The following is a 24,124-nucleotide window of genomic DNA, read 5'->3' on the forward strand; positions in this document are numbered from 1 at the left end:
TGGACACCACCGCTTTATGATTTCAATGGCTGTATTTTTTTCAAAAACTTCATGCTCTTGAACAAAGAAGTGAACTCTTCAAAACACTGCTTTACTTGTCAGTGCTCACCCAACAGCTGTTACAGACACTATTCATGCCTTATTATTATTCATGAATGTTCAACTGAACCATTTTTTTTTTTTTTTTGTCTCCACAAATGTTAGGGAAATGGCTCCTTTCTCCAGAGCTGAAAGGGTGTTTGTGTAAGTACAAGAATCCCCATTATTACCTTGATGGTCATTATTCTCAACTGTTCATTTCCTCCCTTTAGAAATTTAAATCGTGCAATCAGAACTGAGCACCACCACCACCTGACATGTAAGACACTCACTCACTCCCAATTCCAAAGAGAAAATAATTCAAATAGGCTATTATTAAATAACTGTTCATCCAAACTACTCTGTGAATCAGTGTCATGTTTGCTGAAATCAGAAGTAAAATGGCTTGGAAAACAGCTCTGTCCACAGAGAACACTGGCATTATTTTTTACCCCATCAGCTACTGATCAGCTTTATTTCTGAACAGCAAAACCAGCCAGCATGTGTGTGGGTACTGGGAGTGAAATCAAGAGGATCAGAAACTCCTTGAGAAGCTTGAGAAAATCCCGACATTTTTAGCTCTAAGTATTTGCTTTTTTGCCACACCTTTAGTGAACATTATCCATCTTAGGGAGCTTAAATTAAATTTTGTGGAGTATTTTGATCCAAGTTGGCATTCTGCAATCTACTTATGTGGCAAATGGGTTTATGTGATGTACAAACAGCAGATAAAGCACAGGCAACCTGTAAAGCATCAGTAGGAGAAACAGATATTTTTCACCTCTTCCTTAGACTTGGTTTCATGCTTGATAAACTAAAATCTTCCCTATTTGAAAATAGAATTTGAGGAATAAAATTAATCCTTTCTCTGCCTCCATGCCTGGAAAATAATCTTATAACTCATTCTGGAGCTGAAAAGAGGTAGATAGGGAAGAAATTCTCCACTCTGAGGGTGGTGAGGCCCTGGCACAGGTTTCCCAGATGAGCTGTGGCTGCCCCATGCCTGGAGGTATTGAAGGCCAGGTTGGATGGGGCTTGGAACAGCCTGGGATAGTGGAAAGTGTCCCTGCCCATGGCAGGGAGTGGAATGAGATGAGCAATAAGGTCCCTTCCACCCCAAAGCATTCAATGAATTCCGAGAGTCTCACCTGTGCTGTTGGGCAACTCTGTTCTCTAATTAAAAAGTGCAGATCCAGAAGAAAATCTGTCTGAAAAAAGAGGTTTCAGTGGGTGGAGTGGGAAAGATAACTGCTTTACAACAGATAACAAATGGCTGCTTTTCTTAGGAGCACAAAGGCACGAGAAAACTGCAGACAGAGCTGTGCTGGGGTCTCTCCCAGGCAACACATTCCCAGCCAGTATGGAAATACATGATTAGCAAACACCAAGTTCAAAGGTACCAGTGCTTCAAGACAGGAAAGACAGAATATTTCAACGAGCTGAAGAAAGATCTTGCTACACCTGGGAGGAATAAAAAGGCATATGAAACCTAGGTAGAAAAATATTAAATCAGTCACCCAGAGTGTAATCCTAATGGAACACATGCAGTGATGGGCTATAAATTGGTCACCTCAGAATCCAGCTTTGGGAGTTAATGAGACTGCTGAATAAAAATGCCAGCTCAGTGCTTCCTGTCTAAAAGCAGGGAGATTGACAAGAATTAAGAACAGAAAAGCAAATATGAGATTGATAAGTATGATGGATGTACAGACAGAAGAAGATTGTATTTTCCTACCACATCAAAAAGGATACACCTGAACTAGAAAAAAACCTTCAGCCTGAAATAGAAATGATTAAGCAGACACAAGGACAAGGGCTATGGAATGCTGTGACACAGAGCAGATTCCTGGAGATCAGGTGTCCACTGTACCTTCTGGGATAGGAATGGGGGCAGCACAAGAAACTTGCAGGTGGCCAATTCACAAGTGGCCAAGGAAGTGGTTCTTCACACAGAATTTAGTTAAGACTGTGAGACTTGTCTTCACAGAATGCTGTAAATGGTAACAGGAACACAGGTTCAGAAAGAAACTGGAAAAATGAATGGAAGTAATAGCTGAAGATGTCACCTCTGACCCAGGGATGTCTTTGAGGATGGAACATCACTATAATTATACTCTTGCCCTATCCTGCTGCTATTCTATAGAATTTTGTTGAATATGTATCTTATGGTCTGACATGATATATCATTCTTTAAAATAACAAATAACCACCCCAACAAATCAAACAGAACTTAGTCAAAACAGATTTAAATTGGGTTTTAGTACAGTATCTGTGTACCACTGAAGATCCCATTCAGTGGAGCTGATGTAGGAAAAGGCCTCTAGAAGAAAAAACAAAAGTATGACAGATCCTTCCAACATGCTTATATATCTGTTCTGTCGTGTTTGTATACAGAAAGGACCTTACTTTGAGAAAGCTCTTACATTAGGAAAAGTAAGAAAAATCACAACATAAACCTAGAGAGAATAAATATATCTATATTCCCCCACACTCTAAATTAAGTTCACTACAACAGTATTGCCAGAGTAAGCTGTCTGAAGCATTTAGCAGCTTTGGTTGGCTGGCTGAAAATCAGGAATCTTAATACATGTAGGAGACATCAAGCACAGTTTTACTGTTCTCAACTCTGTGACCTGATGATAGTTTTCCATAAGCTGTTATCCACCTGTACCTTGCACTATCCCTTCATTAGTCATTCCATCAGGATTCAGGCTTATTGGGGCTGGAAAATCCTATCCACACAACATACTTCTGTTCTTGTGATGATAACCTGAACAATACTCCCAACCACAATCCAACAGGCAGCTTGTAATGAAAGGATTTCCCTGAGTCTGCAAGTGCAAATGGCAATGGTAAAAAGGGAATCGACGGTGAAAAGGCCAACCCCTGGGACACTGGTGATTGACAAAGGAAATCAAGGACTAGAAATCAGGAAAAATACCTCTGTGATTCAGAGAAAATACATAATTAAAAAAAAAAAAATTGGGAGAACTCCATACAGTCAAGGGCAAGAATCAATTGTGTGTGCACTGGGTAGCTCTGAATCCCCCAGAGGATCTGAGCTGGCACTCATACCCTGAAGAGATTTCCAAGAACAGGTTAAACCCCAGCAGAGGGAGAAAAGGAAAGGAATGCCCTGAAATTCTGCCAGTGTTCAACTGCAGACTGTCAGCCATTGCACAGCTGGGAGCGCATGGACATGGGGACACGGACAGGGAGAGGGGACAAGGCAAGGAGAGGGGACAGGGCAGGGACAGGGGACAGAGCAGGGAAAGGGAACAAGGAGGGCACAGGGGACAGGGCAGGGACAGGGGACAGAGTAGGGATGGGGGACATGGCACAGACAAGGGACAGGGCAGGCAGAGGGGACAGAGCAGAGGGGACAGGACAGGCAGAGGGGACAGGACAGAGGGGACAGGGCAGGGACAGGGGACAGGGCAGGGACAGGGGACAGGCCAGAGGGGACAGGGAGAGCCCCAGGCTGGCTGGGCTGGCTGCTGCAGGGCTCAGGCTGCCAGAGCAGCAGCAGCAGCAGTGTCACCTGGAGCAATGCTCCCCATTCATCACCTGCTGCAAATCTGGCCTGCAGCACAGGGCCTGACAAGAGGGCCAGCATCTCCTAAAAGCCTGGCAGACTGCAAGTGAGGCAGCCTGTCTCACTGCCTGCCTTTGAAATGTGGGGTAAAGGCTGGGAGAGAACAAAGAGACTCTGATGATTGATAACAACTTAATATCTTTGTGCAGCTTTATCAGGCTTTTTAACTAATGACTTAGGCAACTTCACCTCTACAAAATCAATCATTGTGTCATGAAAGTCTGAAACACTACAAAATGAAGTGCCTGCCCCAGGGATATAGAGCATGTGTCATGTTTAAAGTGAACTTAATTCTTCTGGGGGTCCCTGGATGGTACTTTTAACTTTCATGTCCCTTGGAGATATTCAGAGATGGAGAGAGACACAGCAGGAGAACCCAAAATTAGTGCCTTCCCTAAAAGAAATTATTCAAGTAATATTTAGTCTTCATCATTCAAAGATAGAGAATTGAAAGATATTGAAGCTGGCTGTTCGTTTTTAAGAGAGAAATAGCTAGGAAATTTAAAGAAATGACTGATGGCAGGAAAGAGAAAGCTCCAATTAAAAACAAATAAATTCCTAATTCAGGACTTGGCAGCTCTCTTCCCTCAGCAGAAAGTGAAAAAAAGAAAAAAAAAAATTACACTATCCCCCTCTCTTCTGTACATAAAAAGGAAACCAAAACCTTCTCCATTTAGCCTCACATTCTCTGAAGCCTCTTTTGCTGGCAGAAGAGCTGAGCAAGGGCTCTGGGGAGCACATGGCCCTTTGCCTGCTCCTTGTGCAGCTGTGTCACTCTTGCTGGCCCTCAACCAATGAACCTGCTGACACCTTTCCTCCCCCTTTTGCCATTTAGGCAAAAAACACTCTTCTATTTTAGGAAAAGGAAGATTTTTCTCAAATTGGGTCAGACACCTAAAAGTGATCAAGGCCTAACTTCCAAAGCAACTTAAAAAAAACCCAAAAAAACCCATAATGTTCTCATTCAAGCTTTTGTAACCCTTTACTGGGTATTTATGTGACAATGACTTCAACTGCCAGTTTCAATGTTGCACACAGCCAGGTGAGATCATGAGAGCTTTTCTCTACAGACAGGAGATATTTGTACAGTGCTTTGAGTTTTAAACTGTTTCTATTTCTATCCTGTCTGTAACCAAACTAACCTTTAACAGCAGGGCTCCTGCCAAGGATGAATTACTTGACAGAATTTATTTTTTTTTTTTAAAGCTCAAATCTGATACAAGCCCTGGGTTCTTTTTCTCCTGCCTTCATACAGTATATAATTCTAACGTCTCCCTGTTCATAAACTTTACAAGAACTGTATTTAGACAAAATCTAAAGTGACATATTTTCCATGCACTTCATGGGAATATTCCTAACCACTTCTGCAAGCAGCTGAAGATGTGCTTTTATCTTGCCATGAAGTCACAAATTTTAATTTGCAACATCACAGTTGCTTCTATGGCAACAGATGGTGACATCAAGCACAGGATCATGACTTCACTATAGGATCAAGAAGGATTAGCTTTGCACTGAGGAAGTTAAGATCTAATACAAACAAATAGCTACAACAATCGCAAAGAGAATTTACAGTGTGATGGTTTACTCCCTGTGTAAATGTTCTTCTTGTTTACTTCAGAAGGAAAATCCCTTTAAATCAACCAGCTGTTTGTCAATTAAGCACAAATGGATTAGCTTTAAAACAAGCTCAAGGGTTTAAGATGGGGTATGCACATTTACCCAGTTATGACTGCACTCGGGCCCATGACTTCTATCCACATGTAGGAAAAGAGGCCAGAATTGCAAATCAAACCCTCACCATAACCTCAAGGGCTTTCACCTGCCCTAAGCAGGTTATGGGTGCAGCATACCTGCATATCACTTTTACTGAAACATCAGCTAGGACACACTGCTTGTTACCCGTGAAAACCTGGTAGGGGCAGTTATTTGATTACCTGACATATTATCTTTCCTAAGATAATCCTTAAATGGATGAATTCCCTGGCCCTTCACCTTTCCATTACCAGAACAGGACCACACAGAGGGGCCCCAGCTTGAAAGGCTCCTCTAGAGACATTATTTATTATTAATGTCCCTAGCTAGAGCCAGCCCTGGGTGGGACAGCACGTGCAATCAAAGAACCAGCTTCTCCCGAGGGAAAATGAAGAGATGGATCTTTCCAGGGCCCAGCTGGGTCTGATGGCAGGATATGGAAATCCACATTCTGCAGCTGCTGCAGGGACTCTCACAGGTGGGAGAAGAGACAAAAGCCTTAAAGCAGCAGCAGCACGGGGGGAAGCTCCACCTTGGGAACGGAGAAGAAACGGAGCCAATTCTGCTCCTCGTTGTTGGGCTCCTGGGCCCTCAGCACGCTGCCTCTGCCACATCTGCAACCCATTGCTGCACTGGGAACGTGCCAGGCACTGACACTCATTCTTCCCACTGCACCAGACTCCAAGTCTTTCAACGAGTTGCATTTAGCTTTCTGAGACGCATGCACAGGAGTTCTGCTGGACCACAGCATGGTCTGTGTCTCCACAGACTGTTTTGACTGAAATGGTGCCAGCTTGGACAGCTTTGCTGTAAGCTGGGCACTGTGAGCGTCCCCACTGTGGCAGGACCCTGCCTGGACAGAACCACCATCACAGGATACTAAAGGTAACCTCTGATTCCACACCAAGTCACTCTCATGCCTCTTTGCTGAGATGCCAACCAGGGTAGGAAATTCTGTTCCACTATCAGAGTTTTCTTCTATCCAGACACATCTATTAGACTACCAGTCCTGTTTCATAAAGCAGATTATGTTGATTAGCAGAGCCTTTAAGGAAGGGATGGTTCTGAGCAGTTCTCTCCAGAATTAATGTCAGACAATAGCTGAAGCACACAGCAGGGCAGGAGAGTTATATTAAACCTCCCCATCCATTTCATAGGTTTGCAAGTGCTCTCTATGATTGTTAGAAGACTCAGCAGGCTTTGTTGGACAATCCTTATCAGTGTTAGTAAGGATTACAGAAAGGAACTCGCCTAGGTAAATGCATTCATTTTGCACATGCACAATTAATATAAAATCAAAGTAATCAGGAAAGCAATAGCATGAGGGAACTGTGGAGACTGACGGAGTGGGACACATCTGTTAGATTCACTTCCAGACACATTTAGTTTGAGGTAACAGATTTTTTGACCTTCTTCCACTGGTACTTACATGATAATGAGAAATACTTCAGACTGTGTTTCTCGCCTCCACTTTTCCTGTCACATCTCAATTCTAACCAGCTTCCCTTGTGTTCCTATTGAGCCCAGTTCCTACCTCAGTAACACTATCAGATTCTGTCTCCTTCCCAAATTCTTCTAAGAGAAAGTCAAAAGCTTCTCATTCCTAAAAACCTGTTGGCCAGAACTAAAAGCATCTTTACCTCAAAACATTTATAATTCAGTGAAAGAAAAGACTGACTACAGAGAAAGGCAGAAAACCTACTACCCTCAATGCTGCAGACATTTGACAAGCCATTTAAACTCTGCACCTCAGCAGCCAGAAACAGAGCATGGTGACAGTACATCCTCCCCCCTGCTCCTTGCCTGCTCAGCTGTTAAACAGGGATCTCACTCTGTGATACCCACAGCAGACTGCTCTGCCCAAAGAACTTGGCAATTCCTCTGCCAGTGATGGGCAGACCCACGAAGCAGAGCAATGCTTCCATCTAACATTGCCTTGGGGCCCAGGAATATCAGAGAGACTCCAGAAGCATAGGTGCTTCACTGGTGTGAAGGGAGAAAATATGAGGAGATCTAAGTTTTGGATCTTTTAGCATTTAGCCCAGGCAACAGGAGGAACATCCACTGAACACAGTTAACAGAAGCTGCAGGCACCTACAGAAAGAGCCATCTTGCAGAAAAATATTTTGCAATGTCCCTGAGACCTAGAAGCATTAAAACTAAAATACAAGTAAGTGTTCCTCAAATGATGAGCAGGTTCTGGGACGAGCTGTGTGCAGGAATCCCCAGTCCAATCCATCTCTAGGTCTGAAGAGGAGGAGGATTGCTCCTTCCCGACCAGGAAAATGACTGTTCCTCCACAGAAAGTAAGAAGGGTTGAAAGAGTTGAAAGTAAGAAGGACAAACTCTTCTGGGGGAGGTTTCAGAAGTACCTACTAAAGCCCCTTCCTAACAGAAACCAGGCCTGGTTGGAGGAGAGAGTCTAGCATTTCATCCATGAGGATGCTACTGATGAGGAATGGTCAGCCGAAATGTTGCTTTAGCTATGTTTTATCACACACTGATAAAAATTATTAGGAGGGTTTGTGGCCTTCGATCTTGCTAAAAAGACATGCTTAAGATCCATGGTTTTTTTTCTAAAAAAGCTCTTAAAATAGCTCTTAAATAGCTCTTAAATAGCTCTTAAAATGAATCAGGTGCCTGTGTTTGACCCAGTTCTACTCACTGCTCCCAGAAGAGCAATGTTGTCTCCGAGTCCTGACCAGCAGATGAACCCAGTGCTGAGGCTTGCTGGATCCACCTTGTACAACACTGTCTATTCAAGTATGACCTCCAGAGGCTCACATCCCCCATTCATATTTCATATTCCACGGGTGTTTTTCCCTCCACTTTTGCTGCCTGGTTTTTATGCACCACTGGTCTCTGTATGACCCCCACTTAAATATATATCTTTCTTTTTGTTATAAGCAAGCAACAAGGTGAAAAGCAAAACTGAAAGGCCTGACAGTCCCAGCTTCCCACTGACATACTCCCTTGTTTATGTCAAAAACCAGGGCCTGTAAGTGACAAGAAAGCAGCAGAGAGTGAAGAGTGCACTGAATCATTTAAAAGGCAGCATTGACATGAGAGCCTTCAGCAGGCCACAGTTGACGTTTGTCAGGCTGGGAGGGTGGGATTGCATTAAGCTACATTTCATTAAGAAAATACTCAGAAACTATTAAGGGGTCCCATGTGGCTGCTTCAGCACATTTAATTTAATGTCTTTCCTCTCCAGTGACCAATCCACCCCCCACCTTCTTACAAGCAATGACTTGTGGGTCTTAACCTAACAAGCTAAGATATGTTTGACCCATTAGTTACCCTATTTAAAGGCTTTTGTTAACCTTTAGTACAGAGCTGAAGCCATGGTTTTACACTGAGGCTCCAGATCACAGAGGCAGATGGTGTCATAGAAACCCACCTCCCCCTACCCTATTTATCCAACTTCTGTTCTGTAGCTGACATTCATTCTTTATGCACCATTTTCTGGGCACCATGTCATCCCCACAGACCTGGAGCTGGGGCAGTGGGTACCTGACTCATTGGGCATGGGGAGTGCTTTGCTCAGCGTGGGTGTTTGAAGCTGCTGCTGGCCTTTTTCTTGGGAAGGATGTCCCAGACACCAAAACCCACACTTCAAATGCAAAAGCCTCTTTGAATATGTAAAAACTTCACTAGTATCTGGGGAGTTAGAAATGAAGTAAAAGACAGAAAGTATTTCATCTTGATATTGCAATGCCTATGTCTGTTTTAATTTTTTTAAGCTTCCTATTCTCATTGCCCAGATCCAGTTTCCCCACCCAATGTTTGTATTTTTCCCTTCCAGAAAGAACTGCAGGAAAGATAATGAATCATGACTCTGTTGGCTACAGAAGAGGATTTCCTAGTAAGCTGCAAAGTTCAGAACCTTCAAAATTCATCTCTTAGACTCAAAAATAAAGTCTGCAGACTTAAGGAATGGAGAAAAACAGTCCAAACACAAGGAAGTCTCTCTTTTACATTACTCTTCCAAAAGAAACCGGAAAGCTAAAGAGAGGAAAAAAAACCCACAAACCTCAGGCACTCAGTAGTGAGGAGCTGTCAAGAGGCAATATACATGTGCATTAATAACAACAATTAATGAACAATCTTGTTAAGTCCTGTCTCACACTCAATGAGCAAAATCCTTACAGAAAAGCTTTCCAGAGTCTGGCTTGTTTTATTTTCAGAAGGAAAAGAGGAAGATTAGTATTGTGACTTGCAGGTAAAACACCTAAATTACAGAGCAATGTTAATTTCATTGCTGCTCAGGATCAGCAGAACATCACACCTCCCTTTGTGCTGTGGCTGCAAAGCCCAGAGCATGGCGAGTGTCTGATAAGGGGCTGGAGGCAAGCTCCTAGCCCAGCAGTCTCACTTGCTGAGCTCTAATACCATGACATGTACAGCAATGAGCTTTTATTGATTTTGCATTTGGACCTGCCTCAAACACTCAGGCCATCTCTGTACAGGAAAAAAAATAATTATGTGGGAATGTAGGAAGGACAAATCTGGTGCTAGATGTAACTGTAACTGATAAAATAGTATTTCAAATCTTCAAAGTACATTGAGTTGTTTATCTAAAAACAGGGGAAAAACTATATAAAAGCAAAATATTCAGAACTAAAAGAAAGTATGGATACTGAAACAGAGAAGGAGCTACTGAAAAGAGACATTGGCTCAAATTTGCAGATGAATCTGTTCCAAGAAACAATCTTCCTTTGATCACTCTCTGTACCCACAGTCAGTTCTGCTGGGCTGTGGGTGTGCGCTCCCCAGCCCTGCCCTGGTTGTTTCACGTGGGAATACCTAGCTCAGCCAGCATGGGAAATCCATCCATTTCCCACAGGAAACCCAACATGGGAGCATCCTTCCATACTTCCCATGCCTTGTGGGAGCGGCAGCACGGCCTCCAAGGCCTCTCCAAGTGTCCTGGAGGAAGCAGGGACTACAAAAACTTCCCTCTGTGACTGTCTCCAAACAGAGCCTGGAGGGAAAGCCTTGACTCCTTCCCTGGCCAGGTCACACATCCTGCAGAACCCTGGGAGCATCACTGCCAAAAACCTCTGTGTTTGGAGCACCCAATGAACAGTCCCCAGCCTGACTGCAAGCAATGCCAGCAGCTGATGGAATCTGTGCCAGGCCTGCAATATGCCCTTGCTGTGTCCCAGATTGTGGAATAACCCACCCAGGGAGTCTGTCAGCAGCGGGATCCAGGGACCACGGGCTGCTAGGACCGAGCTTCTGCCCGCAGGCAGAGCTGATGTAACCACACAGCCTCAAGCAAAGAACATTTCCTGTGTATCTAGACCAAGCTCCAGCCTGAGCACTCAAGTCCCAGACTGTCAGTCTAAGAGTCTCTTTCACAGCACAGAAATCAGCGGTGATTGTCCCAGCCGAAAAGCACAACAGCTCATCACGGCAAGGCACTCTCTGCAAACCTCACCTGGGACAATTACCAGGCAGCTGAATGTCCACAGCTGGGCAGACACACTCATGGATCCTGTTCATGCCAGGACTGCCAGCAGCCCTGCATTGCCCCTGGCTTCCCCAGAGCTGCAGGCTTTGCAGAGCCAGCCTGGACCCCACAGCTGGGACACTGCAGTGGCAGAGGGCTCGCTGGAAGGCTCAGAGCCAGGCAGAGATTAATTACCCACAGTGACAGCGCAATTGGCAGCAGAGGTATCATCATCTCTGCCTCTTTTCTGCACACCATTTGTAAAATCCAGGGCAAGGTATTTAACAGCTCCTGCGCTCTAAGGGCTGTAAGATTTGCAGTGGAACTGGAATGACAAGCAATGCTGCCTGGGGCTGTGATTTACCTGACTGCTGCTGGCACTGGGCAAGTGGCCCAAACTGGAGTGTGTGCACTTTGCTTCTCTGCACAGGGAGGTGGGGACCACAAAGGTCTGAAATAGGTCATATTCAGCATCTGTGTTTTTCAAGAGTCATTTTTTGTGATCTTAAGGTCAGATTTTACCTTTTCTAGGAAAGCAATCTTTCTCACCCTTTTTGCTATATATTTTTTTTTAGCTCACATGAACTTGTGAGGGGAAGTTCAATAAATTGTGAAGTGGTAATGTATAAAGAACATGCTCCAGGCTACTAATAGGTTATTAATAGAGCAAAAATTGCTGCATATTAGAGTACCTAAGCATGCTGCCTAGTTGCAAATCAGAATGTCTATCACACTGTGTGGCAGCTGAAGTGAAATATGTGTCCTGAAATCTTGCTTTTCTTTGCATGCATCACTTATCAGCTTGGTGGAGTGTCATCATAATCCAGAGAAGGAGTCATGCAACAGTGGAGAAATTCAGTGAGAAGGTTTTAAAGAAAAGGTAACACACTAATATCATAATCCTGCTTCTATTCTGTCAGGTAAGCTGGATTCTTGAAGCCCCTGGAAAGGTGTTCTGTGCTAAGCAAGTATTTGAAATCTCCCCTGACCTGCAAGAATTAAGAGCAAAATAAAAGAAAGAGATGGATTCAAATCACAATGGATTAAGTTCACCAGAAAACTCTCTTTAGAGACCCTGAAGAGACCCTGCTAACAAGACAGATTCAACTGCACCTAAAACTTTACTGAATTACACGTTTTTGCAGACAGTCCATAGGCTCTTAGCAAATTTCTCCCCCACCTGCTCTAGTAACCTATTCCAGTGCCTAAATTCACCACTTTTTCTAATATGAGCACGAGTTCCTTGGCTGACATTTAGGACCATTAATTCTCAGATCATCTTTCCAGGTACTAGAACATGCAACTCCAGCCCCTCAGAGTAGCAGCAAAAGCTGCAGAGATTGAGCTGACAGCTGCTGTTGTCAGGGGATGGTCTGCATGCTACCTCTCCTCCTTAATGCCAGCCCTTGCCTGTTTGTCTCCTCTTTGAAAGAGATGACAAGTTTAAACAGAGGCAGTCATTAATTACATGGTTTGAAGCCCAACGTAGGAGCTAAAATAATCGAGACTTTTCAGCACTGCTACAGCACAAATGATTCACAGCCCCCTTCAGAACTGTCTCCTGCCCAAATGTTCCTTCTCTTTGTCTCTGCAACCCTGAGCAGGGTTAGGAGGGCTCAGGACAGATTTAAGCACAAGAGCTCTGGCACTGGGCAGCGTGGCTGATGACCTCTTCATGCTGGTCCCTCACCAGACTGGTGGCCAGCTCCTCAGAATTGCTCCACACAAGGGACAGGCAGCAATGGGCTGGTTCAGTTCTTCTAAAAAGGAGTATCTTCAATAACCTGGAGCAGCTTCTGCTCTTCCTCACCACCCTGTTCACAGGAGCTACAGATCTTACTCCCTGGCAATGACTACTAGACCATGGATATTCAGTGTAGCTGCCACAGAGCAGAGTGTGACAAAGGACAGAAGGTGGCTGTGCTGGATCCCCCTTCTCTCCATGTGCTCACAGGGAGCCAACCCACAGTCACCCCTCATCCCTCCCTGCTTCTGAGAGAAGGCCTCAAAGAGGCTTTCCAAAAGAGCACACAACAACAGGTATGTTGACTGCTGTAATGAATGCCCAGGTACTGAAATATTGCTCATTTATTGCTGCGAGAACACATGGGGACACAAATTCAACACTCTGCGTCACCCTGGCTGTAGGTGGGGAATGTGGGACTGTGGGGATTGGACAGCTGAAAAGAATGAGCTGAATCTGCTGCCCCTGCATGGCTGGGAGATGCTGTGATGGCATGTGACACAGCACTTGGCTCTGCTGAAGCAAGAGCAAACGTGCGTGGTTAGTGATTCATGTCTCCGTGCACCAGTGCTGGGGCCCAACTGGCAAACTTCATGTGGTGAAGACAAAATTCTTCTGCTTTTGCTGTTTCTCTGAGCACAGCAAGGCAGATCTGGTTGGTGCCACTCCCAGACTCTCTAGCTCTGACAACCAGCTCTGAAAAGAACCGCAGCAATGGTCACAGATCTGCTGAAAGTCACTTGGTATCCTGTTTGTCCCTTTCAAGACACTCCAGGCAGGTGCAAATCTGCCTCCAGAGCAGAGCTTCCCTCCTGTGCCCTCCTGCCCCAGCCTGATGCCCACACCAGCACAGGCAGCTGAGGACACATCAGGAGGCGCAGGAAGCTCCTGGTCACACCCTGCCAGCTCTGGGGCAGCTGTTCCTGTGAGCAGCCACTGCTGATGGGCTGGGATTTCTGGAACGGGAATTCTAACCTGGTCTGTCCTGGTTTGCCCATGGAGACAATGCTTACACTCAGGAGCCAGGCCCCTGGGGATTATTTTCTGTTTCAGCCCTCGGTTCCCCACCTTGCAGCCTCACAGAAGTTAGCAGGATAACTAACTAGCTCTGCTGTGCACAAAAGCTCTGAATTTTAAATCCACAAAGTATCTATTTCCTACACAAGAAATCTAACAAGTAGGCTGCCCTCTATACTTCCTCTTTTGTCAAGCATATGGGCTTCCACATTATGCATGCAGGCTTTGTATAGCTGCATGTGTCTCACACATAAATACTCGTGAAGGAGAGACAATCCATGCATCTTTATTCTGCTATTCAAATTATGCCTCATTTTTATCGGTGGAAATCCACTGTGGTTCAGTGAAGGCAGCAGCTATTCTGTTACATCATGCAAGAGTAAAATGCTGCCTTGGAATATCAGTGTCTCTACACTCTGTATTTTTCTAACAAAAGGAATCCATTAAAAAGTCACACGGTGATGGCAATTAAAGCTTCTCTTGCCAGTAGATTACAAGGACACAACGCAGCTCCCAAACCATGCAAAGTGCTTCACTTGTCTCAGTCACAGCTGAAAATATAAAAAAACCCACTCCCTTTTGAATTTAAAAAATAATGGCTATGTCTAATAATGTTTTAGAGTCAATAGCACATGGTAGCAGCTCTAGTGTTCAGTAAGTAAATGATTTCTGCTTGAATTTACAGTGATTTATCACTTCAAAAATATATAAACACATTTCCTAAAAGGGTGAGATTTTTAAGCAGCCTTTCAAGGAAGTCTTTGTGAACCACTGTTTGTTTTTAATATTGAAATTTTTTGGGAAGTTAAAAAAAATCTCCAGTTCCTATTGAGCTTGCAAATGCTCTAGACTCAGAATACACAAGAAGGTGCCCTATGAAACAACTACATCTTTGATTTGTAGGCACAAAAAAGGGGAAAATGACAAAAAATGAATTCTAGGTAAGAGAAAGTGGCTTTCACTCAGCAGTCACTTAGGTAACATCATAAAGCTTTCCTGATCAGCTGTCAGTGTGCCAGCCCTGTGGTAGCTCTCATTTCAGCCCCAGTGTTTTACCTGGAGACTGGCCTGGCCCCAGCAGGGAGCTGGGGCATCACAAAGAGCCTCTGAGGTCTCCTCCCTTCCCAAATGTGGAGCTGAAGGAACCCTTCAGGGGGTGCAGCCTCACTGCTCAGCCCACAGAACAGTGATGTGACAGATGGCAAAAAGATGCTTCCCACCTGCAGGACAAACAGTCACAAATGCCATGTGGTGTGCAGAAAGGGAGATGATAAAAAACCCCACAACAAAACAACACTCCCTTAGAGCACATACACTTACCTAAACCATACCAAACAAGGAAACACGTGCAGGTCAGAAGACATCAAGGAAACATGAAAAAAGAAAAAAAAGAGGGAACAAATTAGTTGCAGTCCCCACTGGCTTGATGATAGGAGCTAAGAACACCCCACAAAATCAGACTCAACCTTTATGAGAATGAGCAAAATTTAACAAAACAATTCTACTGCAGTGCTACCTTTTTGCTGTGTGTTAGATGAAAAAGCAGAGAATTAAAACCAAATCCTTAGCACACTGTGGATGGAGCACAACTCCACCTGCAAGGCTCTCAGAGGCTTCTCACTTACAGCTGTTTGTGACTCAACACAGGTGGCCTGAGCACACCAAGGCCTGACTTTCCTTTCAAATCTCACTGAATTTGGTTAAGCAGTTTTAGGAACTTGGTTCCTATTGAGTCCATTAATTCTTAGCTGTGCTAAGTCTGGAGGAAATTGCAAGAGCAGACAATCACCAGGGGGAAAAAAAATGCTTTAGGAGAAAAGGAAAATAAAAGACAGGAATATGAGTAATTTTAAAAAAAAAACATCTTTCTTTTGCATTGTTGGGGCTTTTTACCTTACTGAGGCTCCTGTTACAATGATATTTATTTGATACAATATAATTTTATTCTTTCACTCCATTGCATGACAGAAGTCTTAATTCTTAACAAAGATTTTGTGTGAAACCAGTCAGCTCTCATTTCCACTAGCTGCAGTAACTCCCAACCTACATTTCTGTTGCAAATGACATCAACGGGTAATAGGATATGCTTTATTGACTTTGACTACAAACATTTAACAACACATTTCAGTTTCTGCTTTTCTTCTTTAAATCATGGATGGACACTTTCCAACAAGAAATGACCATACCATTGCTCCCCAATGTCTTCTTTTTCAGAGTATTTAATTTTTTTTCTTCTGATTCCTGCCACAGCTTACTAAGATTTTATCTTAAGGCTTGCCATTGCTTTTACACAAAACTTCCTCATAACCTCTGTGTTAGATCAAACCAATTTATCCTAGTTAAAAAAAATGGCCACCACCTCTCAGGGCATTCCTCCAGCCCTTCTGTCAGCAGAGGAGGATCATCACTTTTCTATTTTGTCCATTCTCAGAGCTGGGAATTATGAGCATCTGATGGAATAAAGAGCAAAATCCAAACCAAACAAGAGTAAGTAAATCCTTTGCAGAAACACAGTCACCTACAGAAAGCTCTGCCTGGACAGGCACACTGATGGCAGACTAGGAAAATTCAAAGAAAAATCCCCTGAGAATTACTAAATGCAGCAGGAACTGCATCTAGGTCAGGAAATGTCTCGTGTTTACTCAGGGGAAGGAGGATACACCCGTGCCTTGTTCCAGTTATCTGTGCCTCTCTTTCTGACCAGCACTGAAGACACTGTGTTAAGGTGGGCTTTTAATCTGACCCAGGACAGTGATATCCTGGCATTCAGAGGCTGAAGCCTGGCTGTTCTCCAGGCTCTCTGTGGCTAAAAATCAGGGCAGGGGCTCATAAGGAAAAAAGGTGCTAAGGAAGAGAAAATGGAGAAAAATAAAAGATTAGGGAGGACAGTAGAACAGCTCCCCTTACTCCATGAGATTAATAAGAAAAAAAAAGTGCAACCAACCAATCAATCCAAAAGCAACTAAATAAACTCTCTGCACATTTGGCTTAATCAGTAATATTTGAATTTTGAAGAGAGATAATACAGAACTCAAAGCAGGAAGCTTCCTTTATGTAGGCACAACAATGAGCACTGGAGCCACGCTGAGCTCAGCCTGCCCACATAGCAGGGTCAGGAGTAAAACCTCAGTGCTCCATCCCACAGCCCCAGCCCTGGCCAGAGAAGGGCACTGCCTTCCCAAAACAGCCTTTTTGCATAACACAGACCATGTCCTCTGGCAACAGAGGTTTAAAATCAACCAAGCAAGTTACTCCCCAGCCTGAAGGGCTTCCTTCCCTCATCACCAGCAAACATGATTCCATGTCGCTCTGTTGGCTAAACCAGTATTTTCTTTGCATTTTTCCTAAGTTAAACATCATTCACAAGCGACCATGAGCAACTCTTCACGGCAGGCTGGGCTAGGCAAAGTGCTCCTTCAGCACTGCCTGCTCTTTATTAGCAATAACATTTCAGTCACTGCATGGTTCTGCTGACATAACTCAGCAGTGATTCCAGACCCACTGCCTCGTTAATGAGGATAAATGTACCTTTATCTTTACAGGAGAGGGCTTCTGCAGGATTCCAGCTGCAGAGATATAAAGAAGAAGAACTGTTGCTGGCCGCCTTCTGCAGTGTATTAGAGACACCTACACACAGTCCCACAGCCAAACAATAATAGGAATTAAGATTAGACTTGTGTGGCATTGCTAGGGAAATCATGCCAGCTCTCCAAGGTTGACAGATGCAGCAGGAGCAGCAAGGGAGCAAAAAGGAGACAAAGCTATTGGTAAGATGAAGAGATAACAAAATTAAACATCTACAATGTGAACTTCTCCCTAGCTGAGAATCAGACTAATATTTACAGCATAGCACAAAACTATCACAGCATGATTTAAATCCCATTTAAATCCCTCTCTTTTGGCATTTAAAAAATCCTAATTCCCACTTCCATAAGGACAAATGAGTCCTCACACACAGATCAAGTATCAGCCAACCACACTATAAGGGAACAAAGCTAGCATCCTCCAGTAAAAGGAATTTCCTATGGAAAATAAATAAAAAGGCAATGTTTTCTGCATATCTGGACATTGGCTAGCTGTGGCAAGATAGCAAAATTCCTTGTTTCAGCATTTAAGCAGGGTTTTAGTTCAAAGCCTTGGGCATAGAATGACAGAGAAAAACAGCTCAAATAATTTTGTAGCTCAGACTCAAACGATATCATCACTTGACATTTGTATTAAGTGTCTCCTCTCTTTTGGAGACATCCAAAAAGCTCCATGGGCAGGGAAGAACAGAGTAGAATAGGAAGTGCTCTGGGTAAGATCTCACATGGCTTTGGGTGCAGATGCACAACTCAGTGCAAGGCCAGCTGGCAGAGGGACCACAGCAACCCTTGTGCAAGCTGAAAAGAAGATGAAAACCAATTCCACTCAAAATACATTTTTCAAAAGCATTGATGACTTTTACTGCTCTCTAGAATAAGCTAGCATTTCACCGAAATAAAACCACATGGTAAGTGCTGTGGTTTATTTTTCTTTTTTTTTTCAGATTAATCATTAAAAAGGTTATTGTGGAATGAAATTAGAGTGGCTCCTCTTAACTGTCTAAAGATTTTTCTGTTTCTTTATGAACTGGGCTGATTTTATATTGGACATTGATGAAATTACAGTTTTCTCCCCTATACATGTCTAAAAAGCATTCAGTATTCTGCTTTAGGAGCTCCCCTTTTTAGTGAACTGGAAAACAGTTTTATCTCAAAAAAAAAAGTTAGCTTTTCAGGCAGTAAAATTGATACCTTTATACTGGAATATCTGTTTTACTAATAATTTTTTTCAGAACTGAGAAGAAAATCTAAGGATTCATTACAACCAAGTGACACATCAGCCATTCCATATGGTCTTTGAAACCAACAGACAGTTTTTGGGGCACTGGAATTTAATTTACCTCAAACAAAGCAAGCTTAGATATAAACCTGCTCTTACTGAAATCAGTAGCTCTGACTTCAGTGACAGCAGAATTAGACCAACAACATCCCAGAATTTGGGATCCCACCTACATTCAGTGGAGCACTATTTTTGAGAAGCAGGATGGAGCATGGTTCAGAAAGGGTTACTTCATTACAGAGATGTTTACTTTACAAACCAAAAAAATATTAGGTGCTATTTTTACCAACTTTTCCTGTAAAGTGTTTTTCCTCCTTTCAGGTGTATATTTGTATTAAGGAAATAGGTTGTTTATTTTATGAGAAGGGGAGACCCAAAGGTTTGCTTTGACTGAAAAGTGTCACAGAGAGGCAAATGCATCCCTGTGAAGTTGAGAATGTGCTGGCTCATGAAGCACAAGGGTTCCCAGACCCCTGTCCTGTTGTACAGCTATAGCACCATTTCACCTTCCAGGCCTCTTTTCTTCTGATCTTTGACTGCAGGAATCTGGGACCAGGAACTGGCTGTTACCATATGATGCTCAGCAGAAAAAGAACCCACTCATATTTATGCCATTCTGTTTCACCAAATTACAGTGATTTTGCAGATTTCCCTCAGTATTTCTTCTCAGAACCTCTGACTACAGCAGCAGATTTGATTTAGCACAGCCAGAGTGAACAGCACTTTAGAAACCAAAATGCTGCCTTGTTTCAGAGGATTTGTCACTGTCCATGGAATAATCTTAGCTCAAGGGCAAGTACAGCTGTGTGTTATACATGCTCTTTTCTAGTTTCCACTGCTGCTGTTGGGAATGGGTGAAGCTGAGCTCTCAGCAGAGGTTCAGAAGCCCTGTCTGGGCTGTCTGCTCACACCACCTCACCTGCCTGTCACCAGCATTCTAAAAGCTCAGCACGGCCACTCCTTATGCCAACCCTTCCCTCTCAGCTGCCTGTACCATACCTTCCAATGAACAACAGAAACAAAACCCACCAGGGGACAAAAAAATCCCAAAAGAAAAGATGATCTGACCCTACTTGCTCTTCCCTGCTCCATGGTACCAATGGCTTAAGAATTACACCAAGTACGTGTGTGGCACCTCGGCACAATTGTCAGAACAAAGAAATCAGTGCTGAGTGTCTTCCAATTACTCACAGCTCTCACTCTCCTTGTGGTTGCAAGGCAGCTTGAACCCCAGCTTGGTTTCTTCCCCAGCCCTATGAACTGCATTAAAATAAAGCTTTTTTTTTCTGTTTGACAACTTCAGAAGAAAGAAAAGTCTTAATTAACAAAGGGGTGTCAGCTCCTGAAAAACGTTTTCCCTGTGATTACAAAAACATTTCCAAAGTCTTGCATTTCTAGAGTCTTTCAAAAAGTCTGCTTGAGTTTTCCTCCCTGGCCTCACAGTACAAACTCTTTGGGTTATGAAATCTGTATTTAGACACAGACAATCAGAGGTAAAGAAGCACAGAAGGTTTAGAGATCAGTAGGTATGGAAATCTAAACTTCCATACCCTGATACTTGCACTCAGGTCTAAAACTTAGAGAGGGGAGAGAAACTTCACATTGTCAGTACACAACTTCCTCAGGTTCTCCTAGGCTGCACTCTCTTTTGTACGTAGGAATTGGAGAAATACAAGATGGTCACAAGTCTCCTGGTATCTTATCAGAGTGAGAACCAGGAATTTTGTCACTTGTATTAAAAAAATAAACATTCTGCCCCCTTCTCTTTCCACTGCTTCCCTCAATAAACTAGTCCAGCCCTGATATATGAAAATTTTCGCCCAGCACACACTTTTCTGGTAAAAAAAAAAAAAATCCACAGGACTGCTTGGACATGATTATCCTGTTCACTTGATCCTGCAGCAGAGAAGGGTCTAGTGGCCAAATTACCCCATCCCAAGATGGAGAATGCCAAAGCAGCTCACTGCTCTCATGTCTCAAATCCCACCAGAAATCTGCACTGTTAAGAGCATGGCTGCTTCACTCCAGACATGATGTCAGGAAAGAAAAGGAAGTTAAAAACCAAAATCCTCTTGGGAGTCCCTCAGCTCACAGGAGCACAGGGGACATCACTGCTGGTAGAGCCAGGAGAAGTTGGAAGCTTGAGTGATCAGAACACGCTGAAGGAACAGACAGGACAGGCCAGCTGGAGTCAGGATCTAATGGTCTAGAGGGTCTGAATGCAAAAATGACTGAACTGCAGTCTCAAGGAAGTTTTCTGTTCAGACTGAACCAATTTGGTGTGTTTATCAGCTCTGCCAAGGGAGAAGGACAGCAGGGACAGGAACATTCAAGCAAAGGTGAAAACACAAAGGATTTGTGTTGGTTTTGAGTTAATTTTTCTGTAGTGGTTTGTATGGCGCTGTATTCTGCATTTGTGCTGGGAACAGTGCTGGCAATCCAGGGATGTTTTTGTCATTGCTGAGCAGTGCTTATACACTGTTCTACACTTTTCTGTTCCTCAACCCACCAGTGAGGAGACTGGGGGTGCACAAGGGGTCAGGAGAGGACACAGCCAGGACAGCTGACCCAAGGGCTATTCCACACCATATGGAGGAGAAGTGCAGTGTGATGGCATTTGTCTTCCCAAGTCACTGTCACATGTGATGAAGCCCTGCTCTCCTGGAGATGGCTGAACTCCTGCCTGCTGATGAGGGGTGAGTGTATTCCTTGTTTTGCTTTGCTTGTGCATGTGGCTTTTGCCTCACCTATCAAACTGCCTTCAGCTCTGAAGCTTCTCACGTCAGGTTCTCTCCCCCATCATCGGGGGGTGAGTGAGCACCCCTGTGTGGGGCTCAGCTGCTGCTGGGGTTAAACAACAGAGCCCTCGTGGGGTGAGGCACAGCTCTGGGGAAAGGGAAACACACAGCCCTTAATGAATAATCCACAAAGACACCAATACCTGCAGTACAGTGAGGAAAACAGCCACATAACCAAACCAACACTTGGACATCTGGGAACAAAAAAACCCCCACTGTTTCTTTCATGTGTATATAAAGAAGTCTAAGCGGCCGCAGCCTTTCTGTGAATATACTCCTGCCTGGGTGGCAGGAGCAGCACAGTTATGTAAGGTACATGTGGTCTTCAGATTCCAAACAATATTTTTATGCCAGAGTGATATATAGGCCAGCTACTGTCAGAAATGAAAATGCTGCTTGTGAAGGTATTGTCCTGTGCATCACCAACAAAAGAAATAGAACAATCTTGCAATAATTTCCCTGGGGCTGGGAAAAAAAACCTCAGCTAACTGTTCTCTGCAGCATGGTAAACTAATTTTGATTCATATTGATAGACCGAAACATAACATGCCTCCAATTAAAGTCACTACAAGCTTAAGGGACACCTCTTATCCTTCAGCCAACAGTGACAAATAGGATACTTAGAGGTCCACATCTATACCCCAGCCCACTTATTTCAGTAAGCTTTTATCAGAAGACAGCAATGGTTATGGAAGCCCATCTTTGCCTGTTGGAGAATAATTTTAATACCTCCTAAAATTTACAAAGGCACTTCCACCAGCCTGTCTAAACCATCCCAAGCCCAGCTGTTCAGTACAGAAGCTTGCCAACTGTCTGTAAAGAGCAGCAGATCTTTGTTACTGCATAAACAAAGCCACATCAATTTTTCTGAACATTGGTACAAGTCACTAGATCTTATTTCAGCAGGGCTCAAAGCAGCAACAAAATGACAGCTGCCATCTCTGTTGATAAAAAGCACTCCAAGAGAAAAATTATGCCTTGGTTTCAGACATTGTAGGTGTACACAGCACCTGTCGCCTTCTCAGAAATCCAGCCTTTTCAGGTTCTATTAGGACAAGTTTAAGCACTCTCCCCTGTACAAGCAAAAAAGGATTTAGATTTGGAGGCGCAGTTTGCTGCAAGATCAGGTTGTAGGCAGAGACATCACTGTGCAAAGAATAAATTTTCACTCTTGGGGTTTTGTTTGTTTGTTTAAGCCTGACATTTATTAGGTTTGAAAAAGTATGTGTTTGTGGTGTAGGTGTACCAGTGGTATAAGCAACTTCAAAACACATACAATTCTCTGACAACTGAAATGAGCAGAGAGGCATTTCACCCCCTGGGATGTCACTCGCTGAATTTAACTGCAGGAAGCTCCCATGGTTTGACCTTGCTTCCCAGCCCTTCAGGGCAGTGTCAGAGGGAAGCAAGGCTTTCCCCAGCCCAGGCTGCTGCACACCCTGTCCATATGCCACCGTGGGACACAACCCATCACCACAGAGCACGCAGGAAAATTATCTGAAGCTGGAGGCTACAGAATGAACTTTCTCCCAGGTGTGGGCATTTTTCCTAGGCAATCCTGATTGCTATAAATCCATACTGTGATAGTGGCTTTTGCAAGTATTAAGATGAATGTTATATGTTATATGCTTTTGCTATGTCTTTTTCTTTTTCTCCTGCTAGCAACTTTTAGGCACAGGTCAAGAAGAATTTTGGATTTTGGGGCAATGTCCTGTCTGTGCAAAGCAAGATAACCTCCAGGAAACAAATGATGGGGCCCAGGCTGCTGTCAACACTGACCGGCTGCAGAAGGAACCCCAGCCCAAATGAAAATGTGATAAAGGGAAATAAAATCTTTAAGATGCACGCTCTGAAAAAGTGGATTCAGGGCGTAGCCATGCAAAATACCTCTTGGAAAAATATGAATATGCATTAAAACCCCACAGCAGAATGGGATAAAAGGAGTGTTCCAAAGATATCAGGTGTGTTCCTGGCAGCACACCAGTGCACCCGGCTGCTTTAACCCTTTGCTTTATTATCTTTGTCTCCTTATCGTCTTTTTGTTCATATTAAACCTTTTTATAATTTATTAAGCGAGTGAACCTCGTTTTTCACACTGATGGAAGATTTTTGTCCTTCTAGGAAGGACCTGAGCAGGATGCAGGGGAGCTATGCCATGGCTAAAAGAAATGGGAGAGGTTTCCAGGTCGTGGCCCCAGTGCAGGAAGGGCACAGTGATGCTGGGCCTGCTCTCCACGCTCTGCAGCAGCAGGGCCGAGGGGAGAGAGCTTGGCTGTACCAGAAACAAGGATTTCACAAGCCCCAAAACACAACATAGCTTCCCTCCCGTTTTCCCTCCTGACCAGCCAGAAAGGCAGACATTTAATATCCAGACTCATTACTCCTCCTAATGAAATGTCAGCAGCAAACACACAGGTGTTTAACTGCTGCTGGAATGCCTGCAGATGCCAGCAGTCCCTCAGGCAGGGAATGATCCCAGTCAGCAGCCTCAGAAAGGTCACAAAGGCAGTGCAAGGTCGCAGGCCACCTCTGACCTTCACTTGCCGCGCTGAAGGAGCTTTAGTCCTTCCTCCCTTTGCTTTCCCAAGCCCCCAGAGCATTCTCCGCTCTCCCTCAGCCCTCTTCAGCAATGCGGCCTCTCAAGGGCTCTTCTGCCTCATTCAAAACAAGTGCAAATGTGTGACCTGAGGGAGACCTGAGCGGGCCTCAACAAAGGCGAGGCACAAACAGCTCCGGAACGGAGACACAGCTCTGCTCCCTCCCTCTCCTGCTCTCCCCAGAGATCCCGAGACCTTCATCTGCATTACAAGCCCCGAGCTGGC

General features: G+C 44.0%; 1 protein-coding gene across 1 annotated transcript in view; it reads right to left on the minus strand.

The window, feature by feature from the left end:
• Window positions 1-24,124, minus strand: part of HS6ST1 (heparan sulfate 6-O-sulfotransferase 1) — a 185,589-nt gene that overhangs the window by 108,965 nt on the left and 52,500 nt on the right. The window lies entirely within an intron of this gene.

The sequence above is a fragment of the Pseudopodoces humilis genome, chromosome 11 (genome assembly GCF_049639895.1).
Source record: "Pseudopodoces humilis isolate 2021_Gansu_Grassland_sample_001 chromosome 11, ASM4963989v1, whole genome shotgun sequence".
Lineage (NCBI taxonomy): Eukaryota > Metazoa > Chordata > Aves > Passeriformes > Paridae > Pseudopodoces > Pseudopodoces humilis.